We start from the raw sequence: 24,418 nt of genomic DNA, 5'->3' as shown, positions 1-24,418 counted from the left end.
AAAAGATCCTTGAAATTAGTCCATTTTCCGTAATCCCCATTGAATTTTGGAATTTCGATTTGCGGCATCTTGATCGATTTTTGCTTTCGCGATCCCCCAATGTCATGGTGCGACGTGTTATCGATCAAACACTCTGTTAATTCTACCAATATGTCCCGATGGTTTTGCTCAAAATCGTAGTAATCAGATGGATCATAACGATCCAAGTCCCTGCTAGTCAGTCCGGCATGCAGCTTCTTTACCGTCTCGTAACGGTCGTTTGCGGCGGCTATCATTCCTCGCAGTTTCCGTTCATTCAGACCGTTTGTAATAGCCATTTTGCATTCGTTTAATGCCACTTCGACATTTTTTATCGCCTTTTGCATGGCAGAGGAGCCTCGTTGAGGATCCGTGTCGCCTTGCCCAAAAGACCCGTTGCTGACTTGCTCGAAGAATTCTCGAATATTAGGATTCAAAATTTCATGGTTCGGGTTGCCAATAGCATCAGATGAACTGGTTGAACCACTCGTAGTATCAGTAGGAGTAACCAGCGAATCCGGTTGTCCGTTGACGGGTGGGCGCAGATCCACTCCGTTGTCGTCGAACATCCTAGTTGTGGCCATATTGCCACGGTGTATTAAATCGTATCGCGGATTTACACCTGTAACATCAGCTACCGATGCGCTGATGGCTTCTGTGATACTTACTACCAATGTAGCAATAGTATCGTAGTAATTATCCATAAAATATTCGTGATCATGTGGCATATCAGAGCGAAGTCAAACCACTCCAGTTCAATAAAAAAGAGACTTGATGTTTTTAGAGAAGGAATGTATGCAGTAAAAATAGCCGCAAAAACTGAGGAAAAACTCAACGATATGATTTTTCATCAATTGCTGCTAAACACGATGGACCAACCTACTGTGACACTTTACGAGCAAAATTTGGACCACGAGAGGCAACCAGCTTCAACCGAAGTTTTAATGAAATTTATCACGAAACGGTTCCGCGCGTTGGAGTATAGCATTGATGATGCTGTATCTCGAAATGGGCAGCAACAGGTGAATAATAAGAATTTTGCTCAAAGACAAAAATCTACCGTATTGGCAGCTGCAGCCACCGACAACAAAGTGAAGTTGTGCAACTGCAAGGAGAAGCATTCCATCACCAAATGCCCCAAATTCACCAAATTGACGGTCGAGGAGCGTTTTAAACTGGCTAAACGAGCAGCCGTGTGTCTACAATGTTTAAAACCAGGGCATATGTACAAACAATGTTCTGGAAAACCATGCTTCACTTGTGAAAAGCACCATCATACGTTATTACATTTTGTTCGCCAAGAAACCTCCGCTCACTTGGGATCAACTATCAAGAATATAGGTATCGATCATGTGTTTCTCGGAACTGCAATCATTCATGTGATGAACGCCAACGGAATCCCAATAAAGATGCGAGCTTTATTGGATTCAGGAGCTCAGCTCAATGTAATGTCCGAAAGAATGTTACAAAAACTGGCTTGAGTTGCACTCCAGCTAACATGCAAATAATCGGATTGGGAGAAGTTCTGGCCTCATCCAGCAAAAGGACCACTATCAATATGGCTTCAATGCACTCGAATTTTACAACTTCACTCGAAGTTTTCATAATGAAAACGGTGACTACCTGCCAGCCACTGAAGGAAGTCAACGTGAGTGATTGGAAGATACCGAAAGCTGTTCAACTGGCGGATCCAGCCTTTAATCTACCAGACAAAATCGATATTTTGATTGGCGCCGAACTATTTTACCGTTTGTTAGTTAACGGACTAACAAAATTGGGTGAAGGATTACCAGATCTACAAAACACCGTCTTCGGATGGATTGTTATTGGGCGCCATTTGGGTTTGAAATCAAATCAGGCATTCGCAGGCGTGGGCATTTCAAATTCAGATACGACATTACAGCAGCAATTGGAACGGTTTTGGCAGGTGGAAGAAAAGGGCACCACAGAGCGCGGAAACATGACGGATGAGGAACGTAAATGCGAAATTTTGTACGAACGAACAACCGTCAGGCAATCCAGTGGCAGATTTGTGGTAAAGCTGCAGCTAACGAAAGAACCATCCTTACTGGGCAGTTCGCACGACATGGCAATACGACGATTTCTTTCGCTGGAACGACGTTTCGAACGTGATCATCAACTGAAAGCAGAATATTGCAAGTTTATGAAGGAGTACAACGATTTGGGTCATATGGAAAAAACAACAAAACCTGACCAGGGTGAACCTTGTTATTTAATACCACATCATTCGGTATTGAATCCGGAAAGTAGTACAACAAAATTCCGGGTAGTATTTGATGCTTCAGCCAAAACTTCCAGCAATATCTCGCTAAACGATATTATGTCCAACGGACCTATGCTACAACAAGATCTGTTCAGCATAATGGTGAGATTCCGAACATGGTTATACGTTTTCTCCGCAGATATAAGCAAGATGTATCGGCAAATCCTGATTGCTGAGGAAGATCGTCGCTGGCAAATGATTGTTTGGCGCGATGACCATACAAGAAAGCTGGAATACTATAAATTGAATACGGTTACCTATGGCACAAAATGTGCATCATACCTCGCCATAAAATCACTGCAATCATTGGCAGACATGGAAGCGGAAAACTATCCATTGGCATCAATTGTGGCAAAGCGTGATTTCAATGTGGACGATGTGATGACTGGTTCAAATGACTTAGCAGAAGCAATTCAATGTCAAGCCGAATTGATAGATATGATGAAGTTGGGAAGGTTTGATCTCCATAAATGGTGTTCGAACCATTCAGCGATATTGGACCAAGTTCCTAAAAGTAAACGAGCTGTTAGTTTGGATATTAATGCAGACGTGACCGAAACAAAGGCCTTGGGCATGAAGTGGATACCGCATTCCGACATCTTCTCACTCAAATACGAACCGAAGGAGCATAATAAAATAACTAAAAGAACGATTTTATCCGAAACAGCTCAATTATTTGATCCTCTGGGCTTAGTAAATCCAGTGATTGTGAAGGCAAAAATTTTCATGGTTCGGGTTGCCAATAGCATCAGATGAACTGGTTGAACCACTCGTAGTATCAGTAGGAGTAACCAGCGAATCCGGTTGTCCGTTGACGGGTGGGCGCAGATCCACTCCGTTGTCGTCGAACATCCTAGTTGTGGCCATATTGCCACGGTGTATTAAATCGTATCGCGGATTTACACCTGTAACATCAGCTACCGATGCGCTGATGGCTTCTGTGATACTTACTACCAATGTAGCAATAGTATCGTAGTAATTATCCATAAAATATTCGTGATCATGTGGCATATCAGCGTTCCCCTTCAATTTCAAGTCATTGGCCTTAAACAATAGCCAATCCTTGTCGAGCGCTCCTAGCCGTTTCATCACTGCTGGTAACGTTTGTCTTGTCACTTTCTGCCTATTAGAAATTTTCAAGATTTCTTGCATCCCCTCACCAATCGATTTTTGCTGCTCCAACAGCATTTCAATTGCAGATGACATTTTTTTTAAAAGTTTTGTTCACGATTTTTTCACTGTTTCCTCTGATTTTGAAATAGAGATAAAAATGTATTCGTTACCTTGTTTTTCAATTGTTGCCTCTATAACGTTCCGAAATATAACTTTAATTTGTTATACTGGACCACTCCAACTACCAAAATTGCTTGGACGTCCTGGATTGTTTTTAGTGATTGGATTAATTTCACTTATTTATTTATTTTTGAGCTCTAAATACTTCGCAACAATTCCAATATTCAAACCTTTGTGCACTTCTTTAATTTAATGGTTATTGTTCGTGAACTTTTTACTTTTTTCGTTCGATTAACGAAATGGTTTGCCTTGTTTGTTTCCGGAAACAAAACACACTGCGAAACCCACAAAATTAGAAATTATTCTAAGGCGGCCGTCCGAAGAATAATTTTAATGTTCCACGCGGATCAGTGAATGATCACGTCGGGGTCACCACTTTGTTACCTATTGGTTTGCAATAGGAAAATTCCTAATATCGGGTCTAATAGTAAGCCCGTGTATTCATAGGAATTATTTTCTGTTCTATTTGTGCTTATTCACTTTTCGTCACTTGCGTGGTATAAATCACTCTTAGTAAAGAAAACACTTCGAGTTTCTCTGTTTTAATACATTATACATTCATTCGTTTTATTAGACTTTATAAGATTTCGTTACACTATTCTTACGAACTTGTCACAATGAACTTATTAAGACGAACTTGTACGACAGACCGGTTCCTACTTACTATCACTCTTATATATACTGTTTCAGTTATGCTATGACCTACTCATTGCAATAACTGACCAGTGATAACAAAATTATTATTTACCAAACTTAAATGTTACAATCGCATATGAATATATTTGCAATGCCGAGCGAAGCATTTTTACGATTCATTGATTATACCCATAACACGGAACATAACCATTTGTTTATGCATGCAAACCTAAATTATGTTTACATGCACTCAATTTGGCTATATCCGCATCATAGGCATATTCTACATTGCAAATAAATATCATATGACAGTGACTGCTAATTTGGAACTATATTCTTTGTTGATAAAAGAATATATTTCCCTAAGCAGCAACAAATCGCGCGGTAACAAGAGAAAGCGTCTGTGTAGAATTTCTCCCATCTCGTTGTTCGAACATTATCCATCTGCAAACTCAGCCTCAAGAGTTTCAATCTACGTCGATTAAGACAAAATCTTTGAAAATCGGATAAGAATTATGGAAGTTATCGCGGTAACAAGTACAAAATTCTCTTGAGAATTACTCCCATCTCATTACTTCAATATTGCCCATCTACGAACTTAACCTCATGATTTTCATTCTCCGTCGATTAAAACCAAAATTTTGAAAATCAGTAAAGAATTACTCGAGTTATCGAGTCCACAAGGAAAAGCGTCTGTGTAGAATTCCTCCCAACTCGTTGTTCTAACATTATCCATCTGCAAACTCAACCTCAAGAATTTCAATCTTCGTCGAATAACACAAACAATTTGAAAATCTGATAAGAATTAGTGAAGTTATCGCGGTAACAAGGAATAAAATTCTCTTGAGAATTACTCCCATCTCATTACCCCAATATTGCCCATCTACGAACTTAGCCTCATGATTTTCATTCTCCGTCGATTAAAACCAAAATTTTGCAAATCGGTAAAGAATTACTCGAGTTATCGAGTCCACAAGTGTACGGACGTTTTCTGTATTTAACGTTTTTTGCCAGTAGAACATTTTCAAAATATCAAAGTGAACTTAGCGTTACGGACATTTAAGGGTATTTTCTTTCATAAGACCCTGACTTTCAGTCAAGGGAATTATTTACGAATGATTTTCGTATCGCTACGGATAGACGAGAGACGACGGTACACACTCCTGGCACAATATATACCTTCTATCGATTTTCGTCGGAAGTGAGACTCATTTCCTTCAGATGGATTTCAGTTGGAAAAACATTTCGGTAACTGCAGCGCATGTGGGCGAAACGACCCAAGGGATATTTGAGTTTGAGATACAACAAACAAAATAACTACAATGAAATTTTAGGTCGGTGTCTGTCCTGATATTAGCAACATAATCCGGTTATGAATGTTGAGTGGATGTATATGTGGAACAGTCCTTGGCTGGTTTGATATTTCTTACGAATGAATTATGAATCAATCAGTCGTATTGAGCATTACTTTAATATTGTTTCTTTTGTTCTGCACTAGATCGTGCCTCTGTTTTTTGTTTTATCCACTGCGTAATGCCGATTTTTTTTTTGGAAATTGCAGCATTTGTTTATGGCACATAGCATTTCACCTCATTTACAACCGCTCTAGTAATAAGGACCTTATAGTTGGTATCAAAGCTTTTGAAACAAAAACTTCCTAACCTAACGCTTAACTTTTTCGTAATTGGACGACGAAATGGGCTACAAAGTAGCCTATTAAACACTAGGGTGAAAAAATACCTGAAAAAAAACCTTTATGGAAATTACATACAAGGAAAATTGTCTGACTTATTCAGGGCCGAACTCGAAAGAGGCCTTCGGCCGTTGTATGACGAAATTTTGTACACAAACGGAATTTTGAAAACCGACACATTTTTTGTTTCTGTGTTTTACTTGAGTTTTTGATTTTCCCATATAAAAATGCATGCAAATTTCACAAAAAATCAGTAAACCACAAAAATGTGTCGGTTTTCCAAATTCCGTGTGTGTGAAAAGACCCTTCATTGAACTTCATTCATTCTAAAAAAAACCCTTCTGGCATTACGTTGAAACAGACAAGAAAGAATCAATTGCACAGCAAACAAAAGAGACCTGAAAATGATTCTTGATGATAGATGGAGTCCTCCTTGTAAGGCAATTGATGTTCTGAGCCGAAGGCAAAATAATGAAATTGGTAGTTCTTGGGTGAAGCTTGCAGATCTGAGGAGAGGTCGACAAGTAACCCATTTTACTCACACATTTGAAGTAAAGTTTCGTCACCGCTCAATTTTAATTTTTTTGATAGATTTACGAGACCTCACTAACAGCTTTTCACAGACAAGTACAGTCTGCTTAACGTGACTTCCGAATCACGCCTAGAAGTATGCAAACACTCTCTGAGATAAGTTAGACGCATAACTGATATCTAGCCTAAATATAATGGTCAGTGTACAGTGTACACCTTAGACGAATTATATATAGACCGGAAATTACGAACAAAATTACGTAAAAATTGTGTCCCCGACATAAAAAACGAAATATTTGATAGTGTGAGAATTGGTGGGCAAATTAGCGCGAAGAATTCGAAATTTTTTGCTACATAAATCTTTTGAATTAAAAAAAAATAAAAAAAAAAATGGAACGATTACCTTGGGGATGAAGTTGGAAACTTTCAGAGACCGGAGTGTCCTCCAAGAAGAGTATTTTAATCCAATGAATTCATAAATACGCAAAAATTCACGCAAAAATATTTTCGAATTCAATAGTATGTTGTGTTACAAGTATTGTAATGTTGATTTTTTCAGCACTAGACCCAAGTTTTCTTGGTCGTGTGCTGAGAAAATCTCATTACAATACGTGTAACACATCATGCTTTGTGCCAACCGAGAATTGAAATAGACAAGAGCACAAAAAATCATAATTTTCATTGTAAATCGCTGGCACAAATTTTATTTTAAATTAAAGCGCAAAAAATATTTTTGTGCCTTACGATCACAATTCGACGTTTTTCGTCACTGCACCTACGATCGAAAAGTTCGATCAAAGTACTGTTTATACAGCGACATATGTGCGTCCTGAAAAGTAACTTTGTCTGCCGGTAAACAAAGTCAACAATGGAATTTCATATTTTGTTGTAGAGTGATTTCTTTGTTATGGTTTGTGTGTTTCGTCTCATGATGAACATTACGGCACTATAAACGTAGTTAGTAACTCGCGATAAAAGCCCACCTTTCATCACTCGTAACGAAAAATACTATTGTGCCACCGAGAATTGAAATACGACTCTTTTCAGCACTCTTTTTAGTGTTGTAAAGTGACTTATTTCAGCACCCGTTTGATGTGATATTACAACACCCAAAGCAGTGTTGAAATGGAATTTGTATGAGTTGTTACAGCATTCTTTTGAGAAAATGCAAAGCAATGTGATCGATCAAATTTGAAGAGTGATTGTTTACAATGAAAATTATGATTTTTTGTGCTCTTGTCTATTTCAATTCTCGGTTGGCACAAAGCATGATGTGTTACACGTATTGTAATGAGATTTTTTCAGCACACGACCCAATTTTCCTTACTCGCTCCGCTCGTAAGGAAAACTTGGGTCTAGTGCTGAAAAAATCAACATTACAATACTTGTAACACAACATACTATTAAAGTACGTTTATAAAGAGCGTACACAATAAGGGTAATTTAGATTTAAGCTACATGAAAAAGCACCGCTAACCAGTATTCACCATCTAAAACTCAATAACGTTGAGAAAGCCATTTGATAGAGGTTATCGAACACATTTTTTATCCAAGCAGTGGTAAATTCTCAGAATGTAAATTAAAATCTGTTGATAATGAACTATTTACACAGCCACTTCAACTACGAATTGAATTTAAACTAAGTTATCCATTAAAAAAATGTGTTTTTTTAACAGAAAGCGAGCAAAGCAAAGATGAAAAGTTACATTTTAAATACGTTTTATATGGTGCTTTTATCTTAATAAAAAAATCATTGCAAAAACCATACCAGACGCATCGCTTTTGAATTGAAATAATTTTTGAATAAAATGAACATTTAAAATGGATAGAGAAACATGTCTGGATCGAATGAGAAATGGAATTAGTCCATTGCGATATGCGAATTTTGATGTCGATTGTCAAATAAATTGATGAATTGTGTTTGTACGAGGAAAAACAAATAGTTTATGTCTGACACTAGATCAAACATTTAGAGATAAAAAATACTGAGAAAATGAAATACTTAACCAGTAGGTCGTTCAAATGTGGACATGCGGGCCATGCTAAACATTCAATGTGAATCTCGTCGTGAGCTATACGTAGAAAAATATGAACCTTTTTATTAAGTTGGTAAAGAGTTACATCTTTAAATTAGTTAGATTAAATACAGGTTAGAAACACACCGATTCTGTAACGCAAACGAATTTGTTTTCATGTTTTAATTGTATGTTGTATATGTCTTTAAGAATTCGTGAAAATGAATTCGCGACACTCAATAAAATATAAAGAAAATTAAGAGAAATTTTTCGATTAAATTTGAAAAAATTAAAAAAAAAATCGAGAAAATTTAGAGAAAAGAGAATTTTTAGACAATTTACATTGTTTTCTCGGTGTTTCTTGATTTTCTAGGTTTCAAAAAAATTCATGAAAGCTCAAAAATTATGGAAAATTAGAGAAAATAAAGAATAATTTTCTCATGAGCAATAAGGGGTTCCACTAATCCAAACAATTACGAAATACGTAATACGAAATGCGTAATCCGGAAAATGTAATACGAAATACGTAATGCCCATTGTATTACGAAATCCAACACTGCCGACGGAGTATTAAAGGAAACATTTTCTTACAACTGTATTGAACATACAGGTTCGTAGGTCTAGTGAGTCTAACAATAATAACCGCGGCATGGATATAACAATTAAAAATCCAGATTCGTTTAACTTAGCGGCAAAATTAATTTTGACGAAATTCGAATAATATAATGTTGCAGATATCTATGAATTTTAGATACAAGATTTGCCTCATCCCGTGGCTCATCCCAAATGTTTAGGGCATATCAAACAGAACTTTTGAGATGTTTGAAAACGGACTCGAATCTATATCGAACACTTTATCTCGAATTCCTGTAACTCACTGTTAATATTAGTTGTCAAATGAAATGTTAAAATTTTAGTGCTGAAAGACTGTGATTGTTGCAAAATATATTTCTCATCATTATCCATCAAAACCGAAAGGCCTATTCACGTTAGAGATAAAGACGATATTAGATTTACAACACTTCCGGTCGGATAATAAGAGGAAATATTATTACATTACATTGGATAATTGGGTTAAAAATAGTGCTTCCAGCATGAAAAATTGTTAATCTGAGCCGAAGGCGAGCTACAGATATAAGAAGTAATTTCCGTGATTTATCCCATAGAAACGTCGGGTTGTACATTGCGGTTTTTGTGCTAAAATTAGTGATAATAATAAGTACACATATCTGAGCAATCCGATCAACGACGGGTGCCAACGTTAAATAGCATAAATTTTTACATTTATTTTAAAATGATTGCAATTTCGCAACGTAACAGAAGAACATTGGCACTTAAATTCATTCATCTTTTATCCCTTCAATCTTTTCGCTTTTTTCCATTTTGCAATTCTGTCACAGCAAAGAATACAAACGAATTACATATATCGATTGATTTCTGTATACGTTCAGCAGTATGTACGGCTGTGGAAATTGATTGTACATAGAACGAGAAAATTGTTGGAATTGTTGGGATAAAAAAAGCTCACAATCATGAGAGAGACTCAGTGTCTGTGTTTTGTTATCATCTGCATCTCATATATACTTACACACATTACACATGCTTGAACTTTCGACATTTTTTTTTCTCTCCATCTAAGCGTTTTGTTAAAAATAGAATTTTTGAATGGAAATAGGAAATTTTGTATGTGTTCGCATTGAATTCGAACAATGTCATCGTGTTCCATTATTTAAAATAAAACTTTGAATATTTGCAGCAAGAATATCCATTGTATTTTCCATGTAAATTGATGTATTGAATAAAACGTTCGGCAATATATTTACCGAATTGGGTAATTTTATTGTGAGTTTGTCTCCTGGGACGCTCTATGGGATCTCTAATAAATAACACACATTTACTAATGTGACATTAGTCTGCACTTTTTGTTATTTATTTCTTCGATTTTAGGATTTGTTTGACAGAAAAACTTCTGATCCGTTTAGCTTGTGATTTGGTCCTGACAAATATCATCTGATTTAAATATCGAGATATTTTCGATTTTTTTTATAAATCAACTGTGGAGTAGTGAAAAATCTCACTTGAGACTTTCATTTTCGCTCACAAAATAATTACCATATTTCTTTCTTTCTTTCTTTCTTTATTTCACCGCCAACAAATTGGCTGAATATTCATTTACATCAATCTATCACTAGATTTAACATTACATTTTCAAGCTTAATTCTAAATTCACACCTCGACCTCGAATTTACAACCATCTCCGCATACTGATTTACAAAAGCTATTAAACGAGATATGGGCTGATTCATCAAATAGTCTACACTGAAAAACTTTTCCTCCAACAACCTACTATGCCTCAATTGTCTCACCGACCTTGACCTCACGAATTTCGACTTCAAAATTTCAACATTTGAGTGTCCCGTATAAATATCATAAGCACACATGGCGTCCGCGATTTGTCTTCGCACGTACAAAGGCTGCAATTTCAACGTCTTACACCTGTCAACATATGGTGCAAGCCTGTACGAGGCGGCACGACTTCTATCGTCTAATAAATCAATCATAAACTGTTTTTGCACTGATTCAATGTCATCTTTATACACTCCTTGATATGGACTCCATATTACAGATGCGAACTCTAGCCTCGATCTCACATATGCACAATACAGTATTCTTAGCGTCTTTTCTTTAAACTTTCCGTTCGACTTCATCTTTATGTAACCAACCATTTGACGGGCCTTCATTGTTGTTAGTTCCATATGATGAATTAAATTGTATCTTTTATCAACGTTTAGTCCCAGATCACAAACCTCTTCTTTCTTTTGCAAGTCATGATTTCCAAGCTTGTACTTCGTTTCCACATTATTCGATGCTCTGCAAGCCGTGAATGTGGCACACTTTCCAACATTGAACAGAAGTCGATTTGTCACGGTCCACTGATAAATCCTGTCTATGTCGCTTTGAAATCTCAGACTGTCATTCATATCATATATCATCATTGATGCTTTCATATCATCTGCAAACAACAACACCATCGCATGTATCACTACTTCCACCACATCATTGATAAACATTGTGAACAAAATTGGTCCCAAAATGCTTCCAGGAACAATACCCGATGTTGCTTCATATTCACGCGATTTTGTTTCACCAATCTGGACATAATATCTTATTTGACGAACATTTTCATATAACCATCTAGCTGTCTTTGGTCCAATGGAAAACTTTGCCATTTTACCAACCAAAAATCGATGAAACACCCGATCGAAAGCCTTTTCAAAATCGCCTATAAACGTGTCCAATTGAATTCCACGCTCGAACGCTTCATGTGTCGCAATTGATTGACACAATAGGTTTGTCGTAACAGATCTTTTTGGTCGAAATCCATGTTGTGAGTCACTCACATGCGGTTCTACAATCATTGTAAGGTGAAGCTTACTGGCTCGTTGAAAAATCTTTAAAATGCTTGAACCAATCGCCACCACCCTGTAGTTCTCTATGTTTGTCTTTTTTCCTTTTTTAAACACCGGTATCACACGCGAAAGTTTTACCTTCTGAGGAATGTTCCCAGTCTCGAAAGTCTTTTGCCACAACAGCCACAACGGTAGTGCTACAACTTCGATACACTTTTTGAGAAAAAAGGGTGACGTTTGATCAGGACCAATACCTCCCTTCCACTTCAGCGAATGGATCGCTAATTCGATGTCTTCGCGAGTAATGTCAACTTCTTGTGGTGCCTCTGGCGCGTTGTAGACATTTTCAAACAGCCACTGCTCATCATCTTCTACATAATTTCCTTCAAAAAAGTCAGCAAATAACTGCACTATTCCTTCGGTTGATTGCTTTGTAGTGTCTTTATAATACATTTCATTAGGGTAAGACGATGATCTGCTATTCCGTTTGGCAAACTTCCAAAACGCCGCTGGATCGTCACTTATACTGTCTTGCACTTCATCAACATAATGATCAAACAAAGTTGATGACAGTTCGTCGAACTTGTTTAGCACCTCCATATATTCAGTACTATTCCGATTTCTTTTAAACAGTTTGTCTCGTCTGTTTTTCAGTCGTTGTAATTCATTTGTCCACCATTCCGGTCTATTCAGATTGACTGTAATTTTTCTCTTTGGTACATTGGCGGCTACCAAAGCATTTATCGTCGAATAGAAAAAATCAAATGCAGAATCGACATCTCGGTTGTTTAATTCACTCGTGAAATTCACTGCACCCAGTTCCTCTATGATGCGTTCATAGTTGCCAGTTTTGTAGCAGATGACTTCTTTCTCAACGGTGTTCATTGAAGTACCCCTCTTACAATATTCGAAAGCAATTTCATAAGGCACATGAGATACATCCTGTTGAATTGTTCCAATAATTTTCGATTGATCAACTGACAGTTCCACATCTCCCAAGTCATTTACAAAAACCAAATCGAGAACGTTGTGATACTTGTTTTTTACATTTGACAATTGAAAGAATGGCAAATCGTGCATTTCGGCTAAGAAATGTTCCATGTTCGTATCAACATTCGTCGGCAGGTAATACTCAGCACTTTCATCCAGCCTCCATCTCACCGAACTCATGTTAAAGTCTCCAATCACCATAATTCTGTGTGTACCGTACGTTACACAATTCTTTTATATTTACGATATGTTTCTCAGCCACTTCTGGATCGAAAATTCTCATGTACGCAGCATACACAATCAATGATATCGGCTTCAATTTTATTTCAACCGCTACACATTCCACACTTTCGTCCTGTTCTTTAAGCTTTAAACGTTGATGTCGTAGTTCTTGATGAACGATGACTGCTACACCACCATATCTTCTCATTGAATTCGGAACAATTCTGTCATTACGATAAACTTTAAATGTACTAGGAAAATATAGACTGCTAGATATCCTTCTACTTAGCCAAGTCTCCGTAAAAATCAAAATTTTGTATATTGCCAGCTCAATTTTCGTGCAGAGATTATTTTTGCTAGTGACGCCCCTCACATTGTTATAATAAATCGGTAAGTATGAAATGTCTACCAAATTTTTCGTTTCACTGGTTCTCTTCATCAGAATCGTCACATCATCAAATCTCGGATGTAATCCACTTGTCAGATTCTCGTCAATTTCATTATTTGTAATAAAGCTCGTTATCAGTGATTGTACCATGGGTCGTGATTCATTTGGAATTGTCCGTTTCTGATTACTTAATTCAACACTTCCATAGCTTCTCCTTCTCGAAACCCCAATTGAGAATTCAAGTCAATTAAATTAGCATCGTTCGTTGAGCTCGTCGATGCTTCGTCTAAATTTTCATCATTCATCCGTTGAACCTTATTTGGATTCATTTCATCGTTTTCAGTTTGTCGCTGGTTTCGTTTGTTAATTCGCACAAATTCACGCACTGTGACATAATTCGGCCACAGGTCCATATTCATCAGAATATTAAAATCTTCAGATGCCACATCAACTTTTGCCGACACATACGTAAGTTCACTTAGGTCTTGTCCTCTTTTAACCAGCATCGTGCAACGAAACTTAGATTTGTCCGTAAGCGAAGTGTTCTTTACTATGTAATCAGAAAGCACGTCCACTGTAACTGAGGGATCTAAGCCGCCAACACGCAGAGATTTTTCTAAACCATTTCTTCTTCGTTCCATTGCTTTCGGTTTCAGTCCAATAACAGCTTCGCTGCGCCCCAGCATTGGCTTCGGGACCGCAGTGTTCAGTTTTTTCGTCGTCTTGTTTTTATCACAGTCGATTCCATTTTCATTTTCATCAGGTCGCTTACGTTTGTTGGAAGCCGGTGTCGTAAAAACAATTTTCCTTCTGCTTTGTAAAACAGACGAGTACAACGGCCTATTGAAGGATCCATTCAGTGGTTCAGTAACCGTCGATGCCTTCTTTACCGTTTCCGATATTTCGTTCATGCACTGCTTCACGTCTGATTTATTCTTTTCCACGTTGACGTTTATATGCTCTTTCAGATCCATAAATCCAGTCTTCAGTGCTTCCATCAATTGGGCATTCGTTACGTCATCCACTCCAGACTCTTTCGCTTCAGTTTTTTGGGTCAGTTGTATTTTCGTTTGTATTGCTACGTTGCCTTCCGAAACACAATCACCACAAGCGACTTGAGCATTTGCTGTTTCAACATAAATCGTCAGATCCTGCAGCAGTTTAAAACGTATCATTCCAATCGATGATTTCTCAGCACCGTAGCACAGCAAATAACACATTTTCTTGCACTTGATGCAACTTGTTTTCGGTCCAGTAACATTTGCCGTCGGACATGAATCGCGGTTGCATACATGGGCCATATTGTCAAATGTCGATCGCCTCAGCTATCAAATAATCCAGATAATTTTTTCGTCGTCAAATACTTTAAAAATCAACAATCACCTGGCTGGTGTTTTTCGTTTTTATCTAGTGATCAAAAAGAAAAACGCATCGAAAAACAAAAATTTCACCAAATCCCAAATACGTCAAATAAATTGATGTATTGAATAAAACGTTCGGCAATATATTTACCGAATTGGGTAATTTTATTGTGAGTTTGTCTCCTGGGACGCTCTATGGGATCTCTAATAAATAACACACATTTACTAATGTGACATTAGTCTGCACTTTTTGTTATTTATTTCTTCGATTTTAGGATTTGTTTGACAGAAAAACTTCTGATCCGTTTAGCTTGTGATTTGGTCCTGACAAATATCATCTGATTTAAATATCGAGATATTTTCGATTTTTTTTATAAATCAACTGTGGAGTAGTGAAAAATCTCACTTGAGACTTTCATTTTCGCTCACAAAATAATTACCATATTTGCACACGAAAAATTCAAAGGAAGAGAACATTTCATGCTTGAATCATCTTCCCGATATATTCTGATACCATCAGCCTCCAACAATTTTCTATCACAGACTAAATTTCAACTCGACAACAGGCTGACTTCTTTTTAATATCAGGTTAGTGCCAAGTGAAAATCTTCAATAGTATAAAAGTTGTATGACTAGTCAAAGTTAAATAATTGGTCAAAGTAGAGTTGGTCAAAGTTGTAGAACTGGTCAAAGTTTTAGAACTGATCAAAGTTGTACAACTGGTGAAAGTTTTACAACTGGTTAAAGTTTGTAGAACTGGTCAAAGTTGTAGAACTGGTCAAAGCTGTATAACTGATGAAATCTGTATAACATGTTCAAGTTGTATAACTGGTCAAAGTTGCATAACTGGTCAAAGTTAAATAACTGGTCGAATTTGTAGAGCTGGTCAAAGTTCTATAACATGTTAAAGTTTGTAGAACTGGTCAAAGTTTTATAACTGTTCAAAGTTGTATAACTGGTCAAAGTTGTATAACTGGTCAAATTTGTATAACATGTTAAAGTTGTATAGTTGGTCAAAGTTGTATAACTGGTTAAAGCTATAAATTTTGACAGTACGAACATGAACGTATAAAAAATTGGAGGTCGATTGCATTGTAAGGATATTTTAAACACAAACTAGCAAAACCGTCTGAAAATTCGTAGAAAGCCACGTAAAATCGACTTTTTAATGATATTTTAGATGCTAGTAGCTTCAGAACTGTGGGAGTGACAATGTTCGAAAACTGAACGTCCCAGAAGAAATGATAGTATGTTCTGACAAAGGAATATTTCGTAATTAATTCTAATTGAGAACTTTTAATAAGAATATGTATTGTTGACGGAGTACGCTTTCAATAGACACTTCAAAAGAATTCGTATTATAAAAGTTAAAGACAAACACAAGAACAACAACAAGCTGAATGCACAGTGCACTTAATGATTTATTTCAACAAAAGTGTTAAGTGAAAATGTATGCGAATATGCAGTGCATACTACACTACATGTTACCGATATGAGTTTCTTGATTGCATGCTGTGCGCCCTGAAATGTTTTAATCTTCTTTGGCTGCACTTAGCCGCCGAAAATGGTGTATGCCGAAAAGCATCCATCATTCGTTATTCTCTTAGTGAAGTTTCTACATTAAAGACAAAAGGTAGAACAAAGTTCTCAAGCTGTAACGTTTGTGAAATGAAACTTGTTTAAATCAAAATTCTAAACAAAGGGCAATAAATTGAAGTTGAAAACGTGTGCCCTTCGAGAAGCTTACATTAAATTGTGTATACGTAACTTGGTACATTTGATGTACTTCAGCTGTAATTTCGAATACAAAATTTATGAAAAGGAAGATGTAAACTGTATGCCTTTGTTGATGCGATAGGAAAATGTTTAACATTAATGCATCAATTACGGCGGATTATAGTTGAATGGGTTTAGTCATGAGCATCGAACTAAATGTAGAATTTTCACTGAAAGCCCAACTCATTAGTTTATTGGAAAATGTTCGGTAATTCTCCAGCAGAAACAACAATAACTTTGTTTTACGTCTTGGGTGGTGTATGCTTGTATCTATTATAATTAGACAATTATTGGAGAAAAGATTGAATTGGTAAGTCACTTGAATTCTGACGGATTTCAAATAATAAACTCTACAAGAGAAACAATGAAATGATGAAAATTTCAGTCTAAATCGCTTTGATTCATACTTTCATGATCTCAATATGTAAATGTGTAGACGGTGATTCGATGTTTCTTTGAGTTGCTTATTTTATCCACGCCTGGCTTCCACGTCAGTACTAGTTTTGCGTGAATTTTATGCATTCTTCTAAGTAAACAATTCACTAGAGCATTGTGTGTTAGTCGAGACTTCACAACAACATTGGATTGAATTGGTTCATTTGATTTGTGTCTTGGATTTATTAGCGATAACGCATCGCTCTGTTAAATGTAAGTCTTGTTTGTAAATGTCATTCAGTCAGCTGAGCGAAATCTTCTGATGTTGCTGTGTTGTCTTCAGAAAATATCAACATTTCCCGCACCTCCCTCAGCTTGAAGACAAGTTTAGAAATCATATTTGAAAAATATTTTCTTTTCCCAACCAATTAAAGCGCGATTCAATTTTTGCAGCTGATCTTTGTTTTTGAATTAGAAAACGAGCCTGATGTATGAATACAAAGTCGACGATCAGCTGGAGCCAAAACTCAAAAGGGTAGCCTAACCAGGGAAATGATACCGGCAGCTCACGTACCGACTCTGTCATTTCTCTGAAAGTAACTCATAAAAAGCGTGAGAACGATCACTAATCTGAAGCTCTATGAATCCATCTGTAGAATTTTAGCCCGAACTAATTTTGAAATTCGTTAAAAAATTGCGCCCTCGGTAGACTCGCTACTGCTCTGTTTTTAAAGCGATCTATAACTACAATTTCCCCGAATTTCATTTAAAACAATAAATTTCGCTTATACTTCTGCACTTAAAGCTTAATATCAACACAAAATTTTACATTCCGAAATTGTGTAAACCATCATCTAAAGCGAAAATATCTCTTTAAATTACTCAAAGTTTGCTAATGCTGTCTATTCCCGTTGATATTTCATTGTTATTTCAACTGTTTGCTACAAAATGAATGAAAAATTATACAATTCGTGTAATACCAACGTTTCTTCATTACGTCTGCGAAAATTCTCGTAAATACAACCGTCGAATTGTTGAATAAAAACCGAAAAACGCATATTTGCGAAAATACTGAACTGTAAAACATGAACGTATGCTTGCTTGGAATAAGTATAACAGATACACATAGAGAAAGAAAGAGAGACCTACGTAAAATTGCCAACAACAAAAATTATTACAAGTAAAATTAGTCTTTTCGAAAATATCCATAAACAACAAAAGTCTTGTCTTGTACTTACACAGAAGGTTAATTATTCACCATATTTTGAAAACATATTTCATAAGGAAACATAAATACAATAGGTTTTTTGGAGGGTGTACAAACAAATACAATACAACAAAAAGAGGGATTACGAGGGCTGTTAAACTTGCTGTGTATCATCAGATATACAACAGCTATATTATTGTAAAAGGAATGTGTTTATGCCACTGTATGAGTTAGATATACCTATATCATGGGCACCCGTTAGCATAGCTCCCGTGACGCAAGTCCAACTACAAGAAAAAACTTTTAAAAAATTGTGACTGCCAACCATATATTCAGTAAATTCAACTCAACGTGGTTCCGAATTAGAATTTAAAAAACTGGGCGTCTATGCGAGTCATCTGTGGTAGATCTGTCACTGTGTGACAATTTTTTTTTGTAAAATTTTCTTTCTAACATTTGTTTGGTCCCAATTGAGGGATGCAACTCCGATGTAAGTTTTTTCTGTGTAACTCTTTTGCAACACATCTGCAATTCTTTGAGCCCAAAACACACTAGCATCAAAAACGTGTTTCAATCAAAATTCTTGTTATAGTTTCGTTAAGCATCAAAGAACAAAGAAAATTTTGGTCGAAACACATTTTCAATGCCTCGTGTGTCAAAACGTCAAAGAATATCAACCGAATGTTGCACAAAAGACATTTGTGCCTTTTTTGCACAATATTTTTGTATTACCTTGCATGAAAATAGAAATTATTCATTAAGAGTGGGCGGGTTGCGTTGAATTGTTTAATTAAATGTTTTGAATATCATCTAAAAAAAACAGCAACTTTTTCTGATTTGCTTCATTGGTATATTTTATTTAACATGCAGAAGCCGTGAAAGACATTACAAGAAATTTTTCAACGTACAACTCTTTTTTCGATATCTCGTGCAACTCTTTTGCAACTCTTTTTACAGTGAAACTCTCGTCTTGAGTCTTCAAAAAGGCGAAAAAGTGTTGAAAATCTTATCTGTTCAGGTAACTTTGTCTCCTGATAACCTACAATAGCTGCTACAGCTGTACATACCAAAAATACAGCTGCAGCAGATAACATAGATTACCTGGTGACAAACTTACCTGTCAGTGCAGCGTTCAACTCCGATGCAACTCTTTTGCCATTCGTGAAAAATTTTTGTTTTTACAATTTGTACGTACAAGCGCAGAATGCGTCACAAACAACGATATCAGATGTTTCCGACATATACACAGGGACTTGCGTCACCTCTTACTCTTTTAAGGGCTTTTGATTGTTGTAGTATTGTTAGTATACCTTGTGTGTGCAAAAAGCTTGTTATTATTATAGATATTGTGCACACGTTATATATATACAAATTCATTCAATAGAACGTTATCTCGGGATATAAAATAAATTTACATAACAATAACACATAGGTTGGCACATTGTACATAGTATATATGTATACTTAATGCTGAGTGGTTACAACACAACTATCTTATGAATGTGTAAAGGAAAGTTTATGACAAGTTTACATATAGTTTGTGAATGAGTGCGGGGGTATATTATTAAAGGTATAATACATATCAAATTGTTGTGTAATGCATATCACAAGGTTGAATAAATTTTAAGGTGAAAATTTTTGATTTATATGCATGTAGGGCTTCATTGTGCCGAAACCAAGCACATTATAAACTAAACTATATACACACACCACACACCGTAGAGTGTAGTCCATCGTTCAAGTGTTTAAGAGTGAAAACTGAAGCTAAACATTTTACACTTTTCCATCGGTTGTATGGAATGCGGAGTCTCGGGAACGTTTAGTTCAATAATTTTGTAATAGAAAATTTGCAAATAGTTACCCTGGGAATGGTACATGTGAAGAAGCTTAAAAGTTTAGTGCGGTTCGATAAACTTTTAAGCCACTAACGACCAATATTTTATCGACATATTTTGTTCCACATAACAGGGAAAACTATATTTGCATTTAATATAGGCAAGTTCAAGCTGAGAACTTTTTAATTGTGAACAACTTTACTTTGCTTGAGATATACTTTTCGATCGTAGCAAAGTTTTAAGTCTAATTTTAATTAATGGGGTTTTTTGTGTGGCGATACTTTGGTTGGATGTGAGTCGAGCTAATTCTTAGTATTGTACTTAACAAAACTGTGCGAGCTAGTGGTTTTTCTATGTGAGGCTAAGTAGATTTCATCTTCATCTGGTCTCGCAAACTTTATCTGATCTGCTCCTGTATTTTACTACCTTTATTTTTCTATGTAGAAATCAACTCTCACATGGGGCATGGACTAAAATCAGAATACATTAGATGCTGCTGCGTCCTTCATTACTTCGAAGACAACTTTTTAATACTCACAAACTCACTCGTGAGGGATTCTTTTGAAAAACGGCCTACTGAAATCGGACGCATTTTCCAGTGCACTTTTTTTATACGTGCCCAGAAAGGTATTCGACCCTGGAAGCCAAAACCACTTTTTAAAAAAATCCTTCGAAGCTTGTGTGGCTGTTGAAAGGTGATTAAAAACCAAAAATGTACAGTGTCGTGTGGGGTGTCATCAGAAAGGTAATCACATGTACTATAGAGCCGAACCTATTGGTTTTAAAATTTATCCACACTGAAATATGTGCAGTTGAAGTTTTCCAACCGAAGACGTACACTGTTCTTACAGAAATTTCTCGAGGTACACGAAACGTACATGGTAGTGTGGGATGTCATTGGAAAGGTGATTTTATGTACTATCGGGCCTTATGAGGTTTGGATGCGATGAAATATGGGCACTTAAACATTTCAACTTTTATTTCATTAGATGCATCCAAACCACATAAGAACATATTTAACCCAAAAGCACATAAAATTACCTTTCTAATGACATCCTACACGACCATGTACGTTTTGTGTAACTCGAGAAATTTCTGTAAGAACAGCGTAAAAACTTAACTGCACATATTTCAGTGTGGATGAATTTTGAAACCAATAAGTCCGTATTCGGCTCAATAGTACATGTGATTACCTTTCTAACGACACCCCACACGACCATTTAAGGCTCGTGTAGCTGGAGAAATTTTTGTAAGAAAAGTGCAAGTTTTCGGTTTTGGATCACCTTTCACCAGCCACACAAGCTTCGAAGAATTTTTTTAAAAGGTTTCTAGGGTTGAAGGTGCATATAAAAAATTCCACCAGAAAATGCGTCCGATTTCGGTCGGCTGTTTTTCAAAAGAATCGATCCGTGTGTTTTTGAAAAAGTTGCTTCCGCAACTGTTTTTCGAGAAGAGTAATTGTATATCTCACTTTCGGCTCTTAAGAAAAGACAGTTACTGAAGCTTGTTGCTCAAGAGTTTGTTTTTATCAGTTGTTATCTCGTGAGATGAATTACTTCGCAACATCAAATGTATAACCTACTATTTCTGTACCATTTGCTGTTGGGAAATCTACATCGAATATCCTGATTTTCTCCTTAAATTCGACAGAGAATTGGTTACTTATATTTTTTTGGGTGTTATTAGGCCATACCCATGGAACACAGGTATTTCGACCTCTTTGTTACTATTGTAACGAATACTACTAATAGTGTACACATATAGTGGAGTTTATTAAGTTTTAATCCGAAAAAATATCCTTGAATACAACTCCATTAATAGATAGAATATGTTAACTTCTGTAGAATCTGAGGATTTTTCTTAGAAATTTCAGAGATTGTTTGTTAAATTTACACGGTTTAGCAGATTACTCGCTAAACCGTGTAAATTTAACAAATAATCTCTGAAATTTCTAAGAAAAATCCTCAGATTCTACAGAAGTTGAGATCTATTCTATAAATTAATGTAAATAGCCAGGGCGAACCTTGTAATTGCCAAATGAAACCTAAAGCTATACAATTTCCGAATTCACTGCAATTTCTACGAAATGAAACAAGTTAATTCAATGTAACCAGCCACAATTAAAGTGCTAAATATATAAGGGAAACATGGGATTAACGGAATATTTCCTTTCACTTTGTAGAAACTAAATGCTGGGCTTTGCACATAAACTGAACGTTTTTCTTTATGAAATTATGTGCACCGATGCATTCGTTTTTGTTTTTTTTTTTTGTTAGAATGGTTCAGGATCGAATTGGGAATGAGTCAATTTTGTTTGATCCAGAACGGTTTTTTCGATGAAAAACTTGGGTTCTTCTTTTAATAAATCTACGTTAATGTGTAGAGACCAAACTGAGCAACAATACTCGGCTATCGAATGGCTTAGCGCCAGTGACAACATCCTTAGCGTTTCCGCTCTTAAGTTTTCGGACGATATGACATCTTGTTCTCAATTTATCATCTGTTAGTGAGCGGCATCGGGGAATCTGGCACACAGTGCCAAAAGAACGCATTTTTAAACTACGTAAAAGGTGAACTCGCACACGCAAGTTTATTGCTGCAAATGCTTTTTAGCCATGTCATCGACTTAATGACTACTTTTACAAAATTTTGGTATCAAAAAATCGTGTGCGAGTTCACCTTTTACGTAGTCGTCTTCTTACATTGCTACATGTTCACACAAATGATGTCAGAGATTTTATGTCAATTTTTTTCGAAAATACTGAGAAAAAATGAAGTAATAGATTCGATAGCCAATACATGTATGTTTGCTGTCTGTTGACGACATAAAGGGTGTAATGAAAAGATAATCTTAATCGACGAAATTACATTGTGGATCTGATCCACTTATCGCTACTCAAGTTGTTCGCTCGGTATGGCAAATTCAACTCTGCATTCACCAGCAGCAATTATAATAAACATTTCTAAATTGAATTAGAGCAAATTCTCTAGCATTTATGCGAATTAATTACACTTGATTATGATTATTATTACGACTTCTATTAGTTGTACAACTGTGAATTGCCATTCCAAATGCTCTACCGCAAATAATTTCAACATTTTAAAACAAGAACGGTGGAAAGAAATACCGAGCTGCACATTCTATCAAGCTAAAACATTACATATAGCAGGTAAACCAGAAAACCACAGACAAAAAGTGCAAATAAATGCAAAATGAAAATGACGAAAAGCTTTCCGAGGTAGAAGAAGAAAAAAAAGAATTCGTAGTTCAGAGAACAGCGAGTAATTTTGAATAGCGTTGAAAATGAGAAAATAAATTACTTTATGGGTTTTTCAACGTCGTATACCCATCATGTATAGTTATGTGTAGCGAGTTTTGAATGTACATCATGAAAATTGAGGTTCATCCGAGGTGTATTGTTTGAAACAGCGGCGTGAATTTGAAGAGGGTCATTGGGTAAAATCTTGGTTCATGCTAACGGAGAATTGTTGAGAAGTTTGCAAGAGAGGAAGGAAGAAATGTTATGGTATCTTCAGTTCAGGCACGTCATAGATAAAAAGAAAAGCTGAAAAACGACGCCGCCGCCAATGCTAAGTGTCATTGCAATTTATGATGGTAACTTTTTCCGCTTGGAAAAGCTTCACTACATTGTACACGTACAAGAAGCGGATGAAATTTGTTTATTGAATAGCCAGAGAGAGAGTTAGAGCAACGACGGAATGAGTTTTGCACCGTGCATTGAAGATAACAATGATTTATGTTCCACCTTTCTTAACAGACACACACACACACACATGCAAGGCGAAATAACTCACCCGCTGATACGCCATCAATTGATGGAACCGAGATGAATAGAGTTCAGAAATGGAAAAAAAAGGTCAACGTAATTGATGACAAAATCGATTGAGTAATTGCGAAGCATTGTGTATAGAATTTTAGCATCCATTGATGTTGTAGTTCCAGTGCGTGCATACGTTTTAACAAATCGATTGGCTTATGGGAATTTCTAGTGGACACGGTTCAACTAAAACGCTAAACAAGCACAAATTTATTTGACCAATTAAAAATCCCTTTGCTCTCACATTACCACGTCGATTTAACATCGTTTCATGAGCAATGATAACTAATTGATGTCTTTTAATCATGATGGCGTTAATGTATTTTGTCAAACATTTCGAGAAGATACATTTTACTGTGTGTACGGCGATGTCATAATGGGTAGGGTGTAGGGGAGGGTATATAGGTGCAGTCTGTCAGAAGTGGTTATTTTTATTGTTGGTCTTTAAAATAAAGTGAAGTTGAGGGTGCTTTAATGTGGTATTTAATAATGTTGGGTCGGTCGGGATGGTGTTTCTTTTTTTGTCACCGTATATAAACGAACCA

At 36.2% G+C, this 24,418-nt stretch overlaps 1 protein-coding gene across 3 annotated transcripts in view; it reads left to right on the top strand.

Moving 5' to 3' along the window:
* LOC119076752 (zwei Ig domain protein zig-8-like) overlaps positions 1–24,418 on the top strand; it is a 135,050-nt gene that overhangs the window by 103,272 nt on the left and 7,360 nt on the right. The window lies entirely within an intron of this gene.

Source organism: Bradysia coprophila, unplaced genomic scaffold (assembly GCF_014529535.1).
Source record: "Bradysia coprophila strain Holo2 unplaced genomic scaffold, BU_Bcop_v1 contig_232, whole genome shotgun sequence".
NCBI classification, from domain to species: Eukaryota; Metazoa; Arthropoda; class Insecta; order Diptera; family Sciaridae; genus Bradysia; species Bradysia coprophila.
This window is presented reverse-complemented; position numbering and strand designations above follow the sequence as displayed.